At 40.8% G+C, this 15,215-nt stretch overlaps 1 protein-coding gene and 1 long non-coding RNA gene across 9 annotated transcripts in view; both read right to left on the bottom strand.

Moving 5' to 3' along the window:
* Positions 1-15,215, bottom strand: part of lrfn1 (leucine rich repeat and fibronectin type III domain containing 1) — a 190,543-nt gene that overhangs the window by 28,038 nt on the left and 147,290 nt on the right. For all 8 annotated transcript variants that reach the window (XM_086216657.1, XM_086216656.1, XM_086216658.1 and 5 more), the window contains one exon: positions 1,674-1,788. The gene's annotated coding sequence lies outside the window, so the exon portion shown is untranslated. The remainder of the gene's footprint in view (positions 1-1,673; positions 1,789-15,215) is intronic.
* Positions 4,966-5,996, bottom strand: LOC147255040 (uncharacterized). Its single transcript, XR_015118253.1, has 3 exons — positions 5,963-5,996; positions 5,781-5,877; positions 4,966-4,983 (listed from the first exon to the last, which is right to left on the bottom strand). It is a non-coding gene; the product is annotated as an uncharacterized LOC147255040 (long non-coding RNA).

Below are 15,215 nucleotides of genomic sequence, written 5' to 3'. Positions count from 1 at the left end.
ACAGGTACCTACTGCACTTCAGATGCACACAATTATTCTCGGCTGACTGCTCTCCTAAGACGCAGCACAGATCATTAACTCAATCCTCTCATGTACCAGGTTTTAATTAATAGTTTCATGCTTTATAATGTAAGACTGAAACATGAAACTGCATTTATGAACTGCCGCAGCATTTTGAGGACTGTTTTATGGTCCATTTCAGGTTAGTTGGAGATACAGTCAATTACAATACCACTCCAGATAGAACCTTTTTGTACCACACATGGGTGACATCATTTGCAGTACTTGGCGAAGTTAGTCAAGTGAGTGCAGAGGTGGAAAGTGGGTGAGGTTTAGGGATGCACTCAATATTATTCGCCTGAATGAATAGCCTGATGATGTAAGTGCCACAGAGGTTTTTATTGTCCAGTTGTCAAAATACGGGAAAGAGTTGATAGAAAAATATCGACAGCAAAAAGCCCCAATGTGTAACAATGGATTGTGCTTAGTTTTGCTTCAGGCTAGAAACATCCAGCTCGTACAGGTGGACATCGTTAGAGTCCACAGTCACTGTAAATACTTGAATAAAACCTCCTACGATGTCCTCCGCATGTTTCACACGGGGGGGGGCAAAAAAAAATCATCTAATTTGATTCTTTTAGATGAATAAATGAATGTAATGTTCTCCAAGAGCTGAACATCAATGCATCAAAATCTATCATCACCATGGAATATTTCTATGAGGGAAGCCGAACAAGATTAATTTAGAGCATTAACAATGCATAGATTTTGAATTAAATCTTTTTTTGTTTTGTTTTCATTATGCTGCTATTATTATGGAGAGCGAGATGACCCATTTCCTCTTTCCTCATTTGTTATTTATTACGTTGATATAAATGTATATAAACACCAGCGATGGCAGTCAGAACCTCTGACTTCATCGCGTCACCTCATTTCTAAAACAAACCCAGAAACTTTTAACATTCACATGTATATTAATATGCAAATTGCACGAGAACAGATAAACTTTGAATGTGAATGTAAATGTATAAGCAGGAATGGTGGGGGGGGGGGGAACAGTACTCTATGCATAATAACATATTGTGCTGTCTGTTTCGTATCATTCCCAACTTTCTTTGCTGTCCTGCACAATCAGGCACTCTTTTCCACCCTGCATGTATCGGCCCAATGGTTATTCATATGCATGCACATCGATTTCTCCACATTTATTTCCCCGGTCACAAAAACAATATGAAGTTTTACATAAGCCTGTTAATTAAGCTTCCTCTGCTTCCTTTCCCTGTCTGTATTTATCTTCCTGTGCATTCTGCTGTGTACAGTGAGAGCCACTGCACGACCCAGTGAAATGCCTTGTATGCCTAAACATACTTGGCCACTAAAGCTGTTTCTGATTTGAAAAATGCCTCCCATCTGGCTGATTAAACAGAGTAAAACAAATGCTGCAGAAGGTAAAATTGCAAATTTGACCCAATTATGCTCCTGCACCTGTAGTTGCCCAGTATTCTTCTTTAATGAATTACCATCTGTGATCTACATAGTAGAACTGCATCCTCAATCTGCTGATGCAACACTGCAAACAGATTTTCAGCATAGTTAGAGCTGCCCTGAGTAAAGGTGGAGCTCCAACTGCTCTAAGTCAATACGCACTGACTTGGAAAATAGAATTAACTCACCAGATATCAAGTCCTGGTTGCCATCGTAGATTTCACATCAACATCCCGACCTGCTGGCTTTTGAGGGTCAGAGCTGAAGCACACGACTCCCACGGAGGTTACAGTCGAACACCACCTAGAGGACAGGAGACATGTTTAGCCGCTTTGTTAGAATTAGGACACACTACAGCAGGCGAGGTAGCTTCACACATTTCATTCATCATCTAGTCTTCGACAGTGTTCCGGTGAGGGAGGCAGCGTTCCTCAACACACAAGAGAAGAGTCACACAGTCATAATCTCCCTGACTGAGCTTGCTCCTTCTTCCACTTGGCAGCTTTGGCTGCAATATGAACGCTGATGTGATTAGGAGACAACAGGAAAGAGGCAGAGGCAGCAGGAGAGGCCCCAGAAAAACAGAGTTGGAGATACAATGACTATGAATGTGTGTCCTGTCATCAATATTTCACTGCATCATTGTAGCTAAAGGAGAACAAAGTGTAAAGGGGAGCATAATGAAAAATTAATCATATTTTGACACAGCTTTGGAATTCATCTGTGCAAAACAAAGAAAGGGTGAGTCTCACACTTATGATGAGATTTAGAGGGTGACAAAAAACCCACTAAAACCTTAAATCTTGGCATTAGAAACACATGCAATAAAGATTGATGAGATTACAGATTGCAAATTCCTTGAAAATGCTACTTTTCACCGCAGAATGTTTTGTTCATGCGTTTTTGCATGCTTACACTGGAGGAAGGTGACTGCCAAGGTCGCAAACCTTTAGTTTCTCACTTGTCCCTAAAATTCAAAACAAGCTACATGACATGTCACCACTCTGCGTGCAGTTCGGCTGCACGCAACCCAAGAGAGATTACCATATTCCTTGCATTTGTCTGCAGAGACCCTTCATGCATTAAAAAAACAGAATTCTTCACTCAGGTTCATCCAGCTCTACTGTACATCAATTTGTATTCAGAGGAGGACTTAAGTCTTGTCGCCTTCAGCTAGTCATCCAGGCAATGAAGTATTCATGACGCAAGATTTAGCTTTTTGATACGTCATTCCAGTCCTCTTCAATTCATCTCTGTCTCAAGACAGTGTTGCCATGTTAGAGTTTAAGGAACGAAGGAGAGAAACAAAGTAAGTGTGTAAGTGTCACACATTTCACACCCTGTCATTTTACAGTCCATCACGCCATGCATATTAATTCCTTCTACTTGTGCGTGTGGCCAGTCTGACAGCCAATGTGACACCGAGCAACCACCATAAAGTTGTAAATTTGTTTGGAACAAGAAGTCCTTCACCTAACCACGATGGCCTAACACTGATTTTTCAGTTTTATCTCTGTTTCCTAGAGAGAAACCATCACCTGGCCCAGTGTGATAAGTCCAGCGTTAGCTCAGGACAAGCCGGTCACTTAATCTCCAGCATGGCTCCCCTTCACCGTATCAAACACTGCTCTTCCCTGCTCCATTTTCCTTTCACAGCAGCATAATTTTACCTCTCCTTCTTCTTCTTTCTCTCTCCAGGCCCTAAAATGGCATGAAAAGATTTCTCATCTCTCAAAATCCTCAGTGCCAGGCAACTTTGACGAAAGGACACAGTCCGTCAAGTCATTATCCATCACTATGATACCTTCCTATTTGGGCAACATAAAGACAGTTCTTAGTGAGCCAGTCAGCCTCGTTACTCCAGCGTGACAACAGGGGCGGCTGTTCCATTTTTTGGTTTTTTTCCCCCCCCTTGTTTTTATTGTAAACACTGCGTGGTTATACGTGTTTGTCAAACCACAGAGAGGCGACTTGATGTTCCAGTCAGGTTACAGGAATGAAGAAAATTGTTTCTTTTTCAGTCTCTTTCATTAGGACACACACACACACACACACACACACACACACACACACACACACACACACACACACACACACACACACACCAGCTCGCCCATCCATAAAAGCCTGATGCTCAGTGCTGTCAGCCTAGCTGTTAGTCGCTGCACGCACACTCACCACCGCACCTTTCAACTGTTCAGCAAAGCAAGAACCTCAACATGGCGGGAATGCACCATAGTGAGAGGCAAGCATCACAACAGGGGTTCCAGTGAGGTGTTCTAGACAGTCCGGTTGACCCACTGATTGATTGATTGATGGATTGATTGATTATCTAATGGTCCAGCACTTTTCAGGTGCACAGATCAAGGATGACAAAACCATGATGTTCAGTTCCACAAGCCCCAAAATAAAAAAATGTGTCTTCGCATGGCCTTCGATTAAATCCCCAATAAAAGCAAACAGAATCTAATTTAATAATTACAATATTTATTGCAATTTCAATCTAATAAAGTAATTCATGACTGTAAACCACTGCTTTTCAAACACTGAAAGGGACTTTTTCTTGTCTCTGAAATAGAAACTTGAGTTTATTTACAATAAATCTTGCATATAATGATGTAATAATGAGTGTTGGTTAATAAATTATAATCCCCGATAAGATGCTTTTTGACATTGTCATGTGTTAATAAGTTTAAGTAATAGCGTGTTAAAAAAATGGAATTATAAACACTTTATTTATTGACCGCAATAAAAGCATTAGTAATTTATTTTGTCATCCCGCTGTACAGCTATTTTTTTCATGGTAAAAAAAAATTATATTCATCAAACTTATAACTTAAATCATGTTATTAGCAGTTACCTTAATAACCCTGGACCATCCTTTTTGGCAAGTAAATCCAAGCCAAGAGCAATGCCTTATTAAAATTAATGAAATTATTATGCATGCATTAACAATTAATAATGCTTTTTACAGTCTCCCCCCATCATCCGGTCCTGGTTGATCAAATGTGAATAAAAATGCTTCTGTTGCCTCCTCTGCTGGTTTCCAGTCTCAGCAGAGCTACGTGACGGTAATGAACCATGAACACCTTCAGCGGTGTCACCCAGATACCTCGGTAGAAACCTCGTTCTACTCGCTACGTCCGACCTGTGTCACGTTTCCCATCATCACCGCGGCGTGCACTGACATAGCAGGCTGATGTCTTGCAGAATGTTTTGTACTTTAAATTCAAGGCTACTTAGTTTGAAACTAGTTTTGGGTCCAAGCCAAACATCTTTCACCGTGTGTTGCTTTAACGTTGTTTGCTCGTGGGGTTTCTTGGGATTATTCATGTTCATGCTAGAAACACAAATAAACACCAGTAATCCTCACCAGTATTTCCCAGAAGCAGGAGGAGCATCGGGCTTCCATCATCGGCCATGATTGATTTTTCAGTCACTGCTACGTTACACAAGTGGAAGCCCCAGATATGTCAAGAAAACCAATCCCGTTCGTGCCTGGGTCAATAATCAAAGTATACCGAGGTTTGCTCAGCTTGGCGAATATCACAGCTGTCAGGATTTAAGCACAATCAATTGTAATAATGATAAAATAAGGAATCATGATGCTGATTTGTACAAAGTTCATGAATGAATATGTACATCTGAAATGCTTGTTTTCTCAACAGAGTTTGGATGAGTTGTAACTGTAGCTGTACGGTAAACTATCGGGCAAATATACATGAAGCATAATTAACAATGTAAAGACACAAATAGATGGAAACACAGGATGAGGCGGCGGCCAAGAGGGTGGTGGATGTATCAAATATATTCTGTATATCTGTTTTCTTCCCTCAGTGGACATAAATGCAATACTTTAACACAGCGCCAATACCAGCTTAATCATGCACATCTTATTTTGAGAATAGCAAACACAAAGGGGGTATTATTGTATTATAACAAGAAAGTAAGATATCTGAAGTTATTATTTAGTTGTAGACTTTCTTGGAAATCTTTGCCGAGAGCAAGTATCAGGAAAGGAAGATGAGAGATAAATCAAGTTATCTAAAGATTGGAATATAACAGTTATTCTCCAAGCACACGAGATTATGAATTACAGATTTAGAAGACAATGCCAAGCTTGACTTACTCCTGGTTTAAATTAAATTTTTCTTTTTTAGATATCAAAGCTCTGCAGAAACCTTTGGGCATCTCATTAAAGCAGTTCTTGCTGACCATTTGGGAGACAAAACCAAGCCTCAGAGCTTCAATCAACTGGAGATTTGAGTGGCTGTATTCATATCGCAGATATTTACCTTTCTCTGTGCTTCATTCCCCCTGATATTGACACAGTAATGGGAAGTCCTGTGTTTACCTTCAGGACAGCACGGACCTGCACAATCTCAAAGACCTCTGTGGTATGAGAAGTTAATTCCGCCATTGAAATGCGAAGAGATTTGGGTGTTTTCATTACAGATTTTAATTAATTTAAAATTACCTGACAGCATTCTTTGTAAGGGACTGACTCCTTCCTCTAACTGGAACCATGGCGGCACCTCAGACGAGGACAAACTGCCACAGCCTTAACACACTTATTAAAGGTCATTCTCAATGTCATCATGACTCAGCAAGTATTCAGGCCACCCAGCTCGCTCAGGAAACAGCACAAGTAGCCCGATAGCTGCACAACTGTGAGGTCAAACTCATTCTCAGCAGATCCATGAAACCGGACGCCATCGGAGCGTTCCTCTTTCCCCCCGGCTTTACAGTAACTACACCTCACGCCAGCATTTTGATTAATGATCTGATTCACGCGCAGGATCACTTGTGCTATTCGGCACCATATCAATCATAATATTACAGGTACTCGTGTATTCTCTGCTGCTGTGTCGCCCGTCACAGCCTAATTACAGCAATGCCCCCAAACAGAGCAAATATTGAAGATAAGTCACTAAATGTAGACGTCATGTGTCGAAATACTTCGGCTAGGTTTTTGCGGGGCGACTGAGTACAAAAACTAGAAAACAGAGGTGATTATTAGACACACGCAGATTTTTTTTGTTGTTGTTTTTTTTTTTTGCCCAATTTGTTTCCGCTAATCTAAAATACCATCAGACTCTAATGAACGCTAATATCCCACTGGTCTGATCTCCACTGAACTAAGCTCTTTACCTGAAATGAGACAAAATAGTTTCAAGGAAAATTGCTTGTTGGAGCGCTTTGATTGAGCAATTAGCTTTTTATTAGCTTCTACCAACCTTTGGCATTAGAGGTCAAGAAGAGATGAATAGTTTGTGTGTGCGTGTGTGTGCGTGTGTGTGTGTGTGTGTGTGTGTGTGTGTGTGTGTGCGTGTGTGTACCAGCTAATCAATGCTCATGAATCCGATGCTGCTAGAGGGCAAGGTTATCAAGAGCACGCCGGGAACTAAAAGAGCAGGTGGGGATCACAAAAGACATTCTCAGGGATAATTAAGCCTGGCCGTATCATGTTTAGACTCTATCAGGGAAGAATGCTGGTTCTTAGGTTATTCTTGGTTGAAGACACACACACACACACACACACACACACACACACACACACACACACACACACACACACACACACACACAATTTCCAGTTTGACTTCATCCAATCATGGATCAACTGGTCTCAACAACAGATCAGATCCCGTGTATTTGCATGGCGCCTGCAAGCGAAACAAAAGCTTCGAGGAAGGGTTATTGTCATTACTGGTTGTTTGTTTTTCTCATCAAAATGATTTGATCAACATTTTGAGCAACGGAATAGAAGAAAGTACGCAATAAAATATAACGTGCTATGTTGCTAAATCAACAGCCAAAACCAGGTAATGTGTCATAAAAGGAAGCCAAGAATTTTGACCTTTCATGCTTACCTTAATATTTCACATCAATAGAAAACGTTTCAGTGTATTTTCAAATTATGACTCAAAGATGAATAAAGGAAAAGTTATAGCTGCAGACAAACACCGATACACACTTTAAATATTCTGTAAGGCCTCAGGAGAGTTTTAGCGTTACATATGCACGCTAAATAAAGAGCAAGTGTCGCCAAACATTTGAGCGGCTGGAGCTATGAAGGAATTATTTTTCTTGAGTCCTTATTGGAAATTGTTCATCTAATTAGCTGCAGAACTCCTCTGTTGATCAGCTAATCTAATAACTAACCGACACTTTCACACCGCGTTAAAAATGAAAGAATTAATGAATTGCCTACAGTCACACGAGTTATTAAAATGCAATATTTAAGCCACATGCATTCAGTAGCTTTTGTGAAAACGCTTTCTTTCTTTCTTTTTTTTTTTTATCTGCGGTTCATTTTGGCTCCTGATGATTTAGAATACTTTCGGGGAAAGGCTTGGACATGTGTAAGAGTTGTGAACAGGCAAAAACTTGTAAAATTTAGAGTAGGTCAGCACTTGCTAAACTAAACATCCTAATATGGGTTTAATCCAAAGCAACTGGCAAGAGATGAATCATTCAAAGATCGCAGTGAGTAAATCTAAATAATAAAGCTCCTTGCCTTTGAACATGCTTACGTTTGAATACTATTAAATAGGAAGCACCAGGAGTACAACAAGAAACGTGGATTCCTTACCCTCTTCAGACTTGTTCTGTTTTATTGAGGACCCCCTTGCCTCCCACTCAAATTGAATTTTGGCTTACATGATGGCCACCATGTAAAGCTTTGACTAACATCACGCAGTCTTCATCAGTGGATGCTTTTCTCTCAGTTCCCATGGAGACGGACGCGTTAACATATAGTTGCAGCTCAGACTTTATCCACAGCAGCGAGTGGAACTTCTAATCGTTGCTGGCCTCAAGTTGAGCACAAGCTTACAAAGAAGCGCCAAACAGATCCATCTCCATGACGGCTAAGCCAGTTCCATCTGCAGATGGAACTCGGAAATGACTGAAAGAAAAAAAAAAAAAGCTTGTGCCCGCTTTTATAAAAACAACAACAACAACCCTGAGCAAATGATGATGAATCAGCATTGAAAATCTAAATAAAACAAACAAATTGCACACTATTAGATTTCACATTTTCCTAATTGCTAAAGAAGGGCTTTCTGACGGGCTTCCAGAAATTCTCCTCTCACAGGTGGCTCTATAAATCCTTAGAATACGCTGCGTGCAGGTGTTGGCACCGTCGCTACGCTGCATGGTGCTGCTCACTGAAATTTAGAGGAGTAAATACTCACAGAGGAAAGAAGAAGGTCGACTAGACGGAGACGGGAGAGAGCGCACCTCCAGCAATTACATCACAACATCGAAGTCCATCCAGAATTTTCCCCCTTTTTTAAATCAAAATCCATCCACAACTTTTCCAGTTTGTAACAGACAAAACTTGGTAGAGGTAAAAAAAGAACTCTACTCAAGCTGTTCTTGATGACCCCCGCCCCCCCCCCCCCCCCTCCCCCTCCAAATAATTAATCAAAAACATTATTTCTACATTATTTTTTGCCGTGCTGTATTCCGAGCCTACTCAGTTGAATATTCATGGCGCAAGGGTTCGGAATGTAAAAACGGCTCGTGATGAAGAATGATACAAATTTAGATCACTCAGATTGATTTAAAACAGTGAATGCATTACTGTCTGCGTGTCCAATGCTATTAGCACACAGCTTTATTTCAATAATAGTGACACTTCGGTCATTTTACGCTATTGTAATGAGAAGAGACAGGTTTGATAAACTAAATGAAGGTTTTACGACTAACCCTCGTGCCCCATTGAGCTTTAACCCGAGAATGCAAATGAGCTTTATGAAACCCGAGTGATTTTACAGTTCACTGGCTGCTGTGGAAGCATATGGCCTGCAGTCGACATCAACATGTATTATAGGCAAAGGGGGCACAGATAGGAATACTATCTTAATCCATGCACTTATTTATATTTAGTGCACTTGTTTTTCTATGCTGCTGCAATATAAGAAGGGTTTTATTTTATTTTATTTCGTGGAATTTAAGTGAGTTTCTCCACATGGCAATTTTATATCAGGAGTATTTCTTTCTTTTTTTTTCTTCTTCTTCTTTTTTTTTTTAGTATGCGGGAAAGACATGGTCCTCTGTTGATAAATTAAAGCATGAAGATTCCCAGAGCTTAGCGTGACAAGCATATCCTGTGACATACCAGCCTTTAAGAAGGGTTATGCAGCTTCCGCTCGAGCTGGTTAAAATCATGCACAATTAATTGAATACTTAAAAAAAAAAGGAAAAACACACTGCCGTAAAACCTTTACTGCATAATCCTTTGGCAGATATCAATGATTCAGAAGGCCTGTGAGTCAACAGATACGTGGAGAAAGCAGCTTTTTTTTTCCTTTTTTTTTTTTACTATCCCCTCTCCCCCATTAACGTGGAAGGGCAGACACATTTTACTGAGCCCTGAGCACAAGCGTAATTTGAATGCAACAACTTGTCCGTATAACCAGGGGGCGGGGACTAAGCATGAATCATACAGGCTAGACACAGTTGTTGTTTTTTTTTTCCTTTATTGCTAATTTACTATTTACAAATGATATCAGACTGTGTGTTCTGTGCCAGAGCTGTCACTTTTAAGGGTTATGGAGGTAAGAAATCACCAACAAGGCAGGTTATTAAAAAAAAAAAAGCTCTTCAGGAAACCATCCAAAATGTCTCCAGGCTGGCTGTGTATTTGTTTATTTTTTTACGATTCATTTAAAAAAAAAAAAATTTATTGTTAAAAGGTTCTGTCGACATAGGAGTCAGGATAAAGAGGCCGCGCAGGGTAGGAGGGGTCTGATAAGATCATTCCATCGTGTCAGAAGGAGGAAACACAGGGAGTTTATCTGATTTCCTCCGCTGGCTCTCATTTCATGGATGCTAAATCACAAAAAAAAAAAAAAAAAAAAAAAAAAATTAATTCATTTCATTCATCTTATTGGCTTTCAAATAACATGAATTAAATTAACCAAGCAGCACAATAAGACCAGATCCAATCACATATGAGGCACAGAGGTTTATTGTTACTCCCACAAACACGTTTAAATTTTGCCTGTTTTGCCATTTAGTGGAGTTAATGCCCTGATGTGAAGACAGATCTTGCTGTCTGCCTTTGTTTCTCTCCTTCGTATGTTTCTCAACATCTCCTCCTCAAAACAAAAGTGGGAGCCCGAGCACTAACTCACCTGTTTACGAAGGAAGCAGTAATTGGTCAGAATCAGCTCATCAGGAATTCTCCAGAAGCTCACCACTTGAGATGTAGCTATATTTGTCTTTTGAATACTAATCATTCTGTAGCCACATAGCAGTGTTGCCAGGGATGGCAGTCAATCCCAGCTTTCACCAGACATTAATTCAACATCAAAAAGATGTGGACTAGACATCTATGGGATTAATTTCATGGAGTAATCCGGAAATGGGGGGGGGGGGGGGGGGGGGGGGGACTTCAACAGGGTAAAACTCACTGTTTGGCAACTTGGTATGAATAAAAAAGCGGTTTGCAAGACTGAAGTTTGGAAGCTGAAGAAAGTTCTTCCTACTCCTGTTAGGTTTTATTCAAGTTTTCCTTCTTAACACATGCGGTACTGTTTTTACAGTGTTTGTCCAACACACTTTCAGAAGGCCAAGTGTAAGTAGAAGTCCGAAAGAAACATGCATTTTTCACCATTTCAGAAATCCTGTGCTGACTGAGGGCCTTAATGGCGTGTACTCCCCATGAGCTTTCGGAAGAAGTAGCCTGACAGACGAAAATCAGCAGACTGTCTCTACCTACTGCAAATAAAAGGAATTAATATTTCTGTTTTCAATACCAATGCACTGCGTCTCCTATTACTAAAGATACTAAATAACATTGAAAAGAACAACTTTTTTTTTTTTTTTAGATTTTCTCTCCAAAAAGTAGAGATTTCTGTTCGGCAAGCAAGTTTAAAGGCACCTTGAAACACATCTATAGGTGTTTATACACCTCTAAACATATATATTTAATGTATTCTTTGCCGTTTTTATTGTGCACTTACTTACAGCAAGGAATCAACTAAATCAGCACCAACAGCACTTCGTCTGCCCTTTTTCCTCCATGTGCTGCATGCTGCAATATCTCCGTCAAAGGAGTATGAATGGCTCGAGTCAGCAGGAGCAGTCTTGCTACCAGATCACAACAGCAACAATCATGGACACAGAATCTCCACTCCCCCCCCCCCCCCCCCCCCCCCCACAAACAAAGATCACACCGTGGGGAAGCTTAATATTTGATTTATTACAAATGCGGATCAGGGAAAGGCGTGGAAACCCAGTGAGTTGAGACTCCGGGCGCAGGGTGAGGGTGCTGTCTTATTGCTAGGAGTCAAGGCTCCATTGGTTCCTCCCTGCGGTTCCAGTGCTGAAAGAGAAAGACAGATGACTTATTGCTGGTTGTCTTTTAGCTATGTAACGAGTGCAACATGCCCACTAACTATAATACTGTGCTATCCAACCACAGTGGGATATCTACATTGTCTTGCCAACCTCCAGTTACACATATAGAGAAAAATAACACAGAGGGATGAGGATTGCTGGGCACAGCGTTAGAGTAAAGATCTAAAGAGGAATCATTAACAGAGAATTCCTTACAGGACTGAGTATTAGCTTGATTTATATGTATGTTAAAAACAAAAAAAGACACATTTACATTACCAATCCAGTCATTATTTCATAATTTAATTATTATTATGACTCCCTGCAATCGGCGGCATAATTCTGATGGCTTATTGGAAACATACCTTCTTGTGTTGGAGTGTTCTTGTGTTTCCAAAGGTCCACTGAGCTCTTCTCACCTGCAGGCTCAGGTATGCACACACGCACAAATACACATTCTAGTGCTCCTAGTCGGTTATTAATGCAAAACAAAACAAAACAGAATATGGACAGCTCGTATTCATTTGTTGTGGCATCAGATGATTCCGTTTTGGCAGCAGCACAAAAACAGCTCTCTATCTTTAACAGTAGCACGTGAAATGCATTGTACTGGCCACTAATTTGAAGGAACACATCATCATGACGCGTCAGTTTCTTGGCTCTCTTATTGTAAGAAATGTCAATGACAAATTGTTGGTTTGCAGTTAATCTTGTTAACCTGTCCAATAACCTCGCGAAGCATCAATCTAATCTCCAACTCCAACCAAATTTTTGGCCAGTTTTTGGCTTCAAGTACTCAATAACAGGTAAATGTGTGTAGCCCTCACTCTTCATTACTTCTTTGTGAATGCAGAAAGAGCCAGCCATGAATCTCTAATGTCTGACAAGTCACGGCAGCAAAACTGCCCTAAACATCGGATTAAAGACAACAGCAAATCATCCGGTCTAATCGATGTGTTCTTTAACCACTGTGCTGGTTACAGAAGAAAACTAGAGGTTTTATGGCTTGTTTGTTGTTCATCAGCGGATTCCTAACCAAATGGGCTGATAAAGAAGATATGGCTCACACCAAATGTTGCCCTTGAGAGTTTGTAAACAGATGTTTTTTTCGATAGTTCTGCTATTGTTAGCCATCAGTTAGCATCAAGCTAAATATACATGGCTGTCTCTTTCTGCATTCTCAAAGAAGCACTGCAGAGGAGAGGGCAATAACGTGAGCTCGAAACACCCATTTGTGAGTACTTGACAGGCAAAATATCCTGTTTTGGGGGAAAACATAAGCCTTCAGAGGTGAAGAATCAATTCTAATTCTTTATTCAGATGCGCTGATAATAAAGCATCAGATTCTTTGATCGTGTTACCCTTTCAGAGTGCATCGTGGACTGGCGTTCACTCTTAGAACTCAACAATCCAATGGTGCTGTAAGAATTATGGCAGCCCACCGGAGGAAACAGAGATGAAATCCACGTGTGATTGGACAGTATTTCACCAGAGAGAGCGAGAGAGAGAGAAAAAAAAAAGGTCAGGATAATTACTCTGCTGCAGGCTCCCAGCTGTCTTTCTCAGAGTCTATTTCAGAGATTCAGACCATAACTGAGAAATCCTGTTTGTGTGGGTAAATATCTAAAAGAGTGAGAAGAGTAAACTCAGTTCTATACAACAGATTTACATCCACAAATAAAGACTGGCTCCTTCGTAACTCAATATTCAGGGTTTTGGACTATTTTTCCCCCAAGTATGCAGACTGGTTTTCAGGTAATCATTTACAGGGTTCCAAGGGTGGAAGACTAAACACACCAGGATCAGAAATTTGATGAATGTGTTGAAGAGACATTGTAAAAACCATATGGAAACTCTTTAGGATCAGATTTCAAGCTTTCAAAATACTTTTCTTTCAGTTGGGATTATGACACATTATTTCCATAGAGATCAGACACCTCAAATTCCAGTAAAAGCTGAAATCAACCAAATATCAGCCTTTACTGAGGCTGTTGGGGTTTGAGATATCTACCCGGATGCCTTTACTTTAAGAATAACCCTGGTGACTTTTCCTTCCTGAAGTATGACGTTGACATTTGTGGAGAAATGTCAACTAGTACATGAACTGCTGAGAGACCTGGTGCATTCTAGAGCTGTAGGAATGAGGCAGGCAACTTTTATTAACAATAGTTGGTGCCTCCCTGGACAGTCAGGCAGTAAAGCAATGTTTCTGTAGCCCAGAGATTCAACTGTTTGCTGTGGAGCTCCATCCACATACACTACATCGAGTTGTTGTTGTCCACATCCGCCCTTTGCTACACCAGCGATCCACTCTGCTCCCACCGAACAGCAGACTTCTGAAGAAGTTACCCAAAAGTTCTAAAACGTCTCACTGAATCTTATAAAGCCAAACAGCTCATTAAAGCAAACACTGAGCCTCTCACCCTTGAAACATCACATTTTAGGCATATTTCAAGTTTCCCTGCATGAGCTTGAGTTCCATTACAAGCAAGCATTAGCCTGACGCAGAGTTTAACTAGGGGACAACTTTCAAGTCCTTCACTCCAATTCTAAATTCCGTTTCATATCCCGAATCACCGCTATTTTTTTTCCAGGGGACGAGAACTACCGGCTCATGTTTTTATGCCTCCACCATCCAGTCAAGCGGGTCTTCCTGCATGAAATACAGCAAGTAGTGAAGTTGATGACGTGTATATGAAAATATAAAGCAAATGTCATGTATCATGAAGTTTCCTTATAAAACATGACAAACATAAAACATCACTTGAGTATATCCGAGACTCAAAATGTGCTTTTACCACTTCAAAATAAAGCACATGCGACATAAAGCAGTGACAGGTTGGTATGCGTTAGGACAAACTGAGCGAGAGGAAACGCTTTCCCATGTGAACAAGTATAGAAGTCAACATTCAAACAAATGAACATACACTTGAAGGATAATATCTGAGATCGTCACACAGTAGACGGTAGAACCAAATGCATTTCATTTACGATTTCTCCCAAATCACACAGGTGATGGCTCTCTATTCTCCTCCAGAATTGGATAGAAGCATCAAGTTTCCACCACCGCAGGTGTGAAACCACATCTCAGCTGAGCACACATACAGACTCTCTACACCCAACTTCACACTACCTGATTTTCCACTCGCTGAGAGGTTGCAGAGCTCAAGGAGCCCCCCCCCCCCCCCCCAGATCAAAGGCAAATTACTGCTCGCAAGTTGGTGCCCGAGTGCTGCGCGTGAACTGTCCAAAGATCCGTGCTGAGACAATTCCAGATGTCTAGATCTGTGGTGGCAAACCTCAGAGATGAGGGCTGATGACACGGAGTGAGGGGAAACTACAGGAGGGGTCGTCTGTAACTGTAGCAACTGTTATTC

This window comes from Aulostomus chinensis, chromosome 10 (assembly GCF_037954235.1).
Source record: "Aulostomus chinensis isolate RoL2024-O1b breed Wild chromosome 10, RoL_Achi_v1.0, whole genome shotgun sequence".
In the NCBI taxonomy this organism is placed as follows: Eukaryota; Metazoa; Chordata; class Actinopteri; order Syngnathiformes; family Aulostomidae; genus Aulostomus; species Aulostomus chinensis.
The sequence above is the reverse complement of the archived record's forward strand: the minus strand, read 5'-3'. Positions and strand labels throughout refer to the sequence as shown.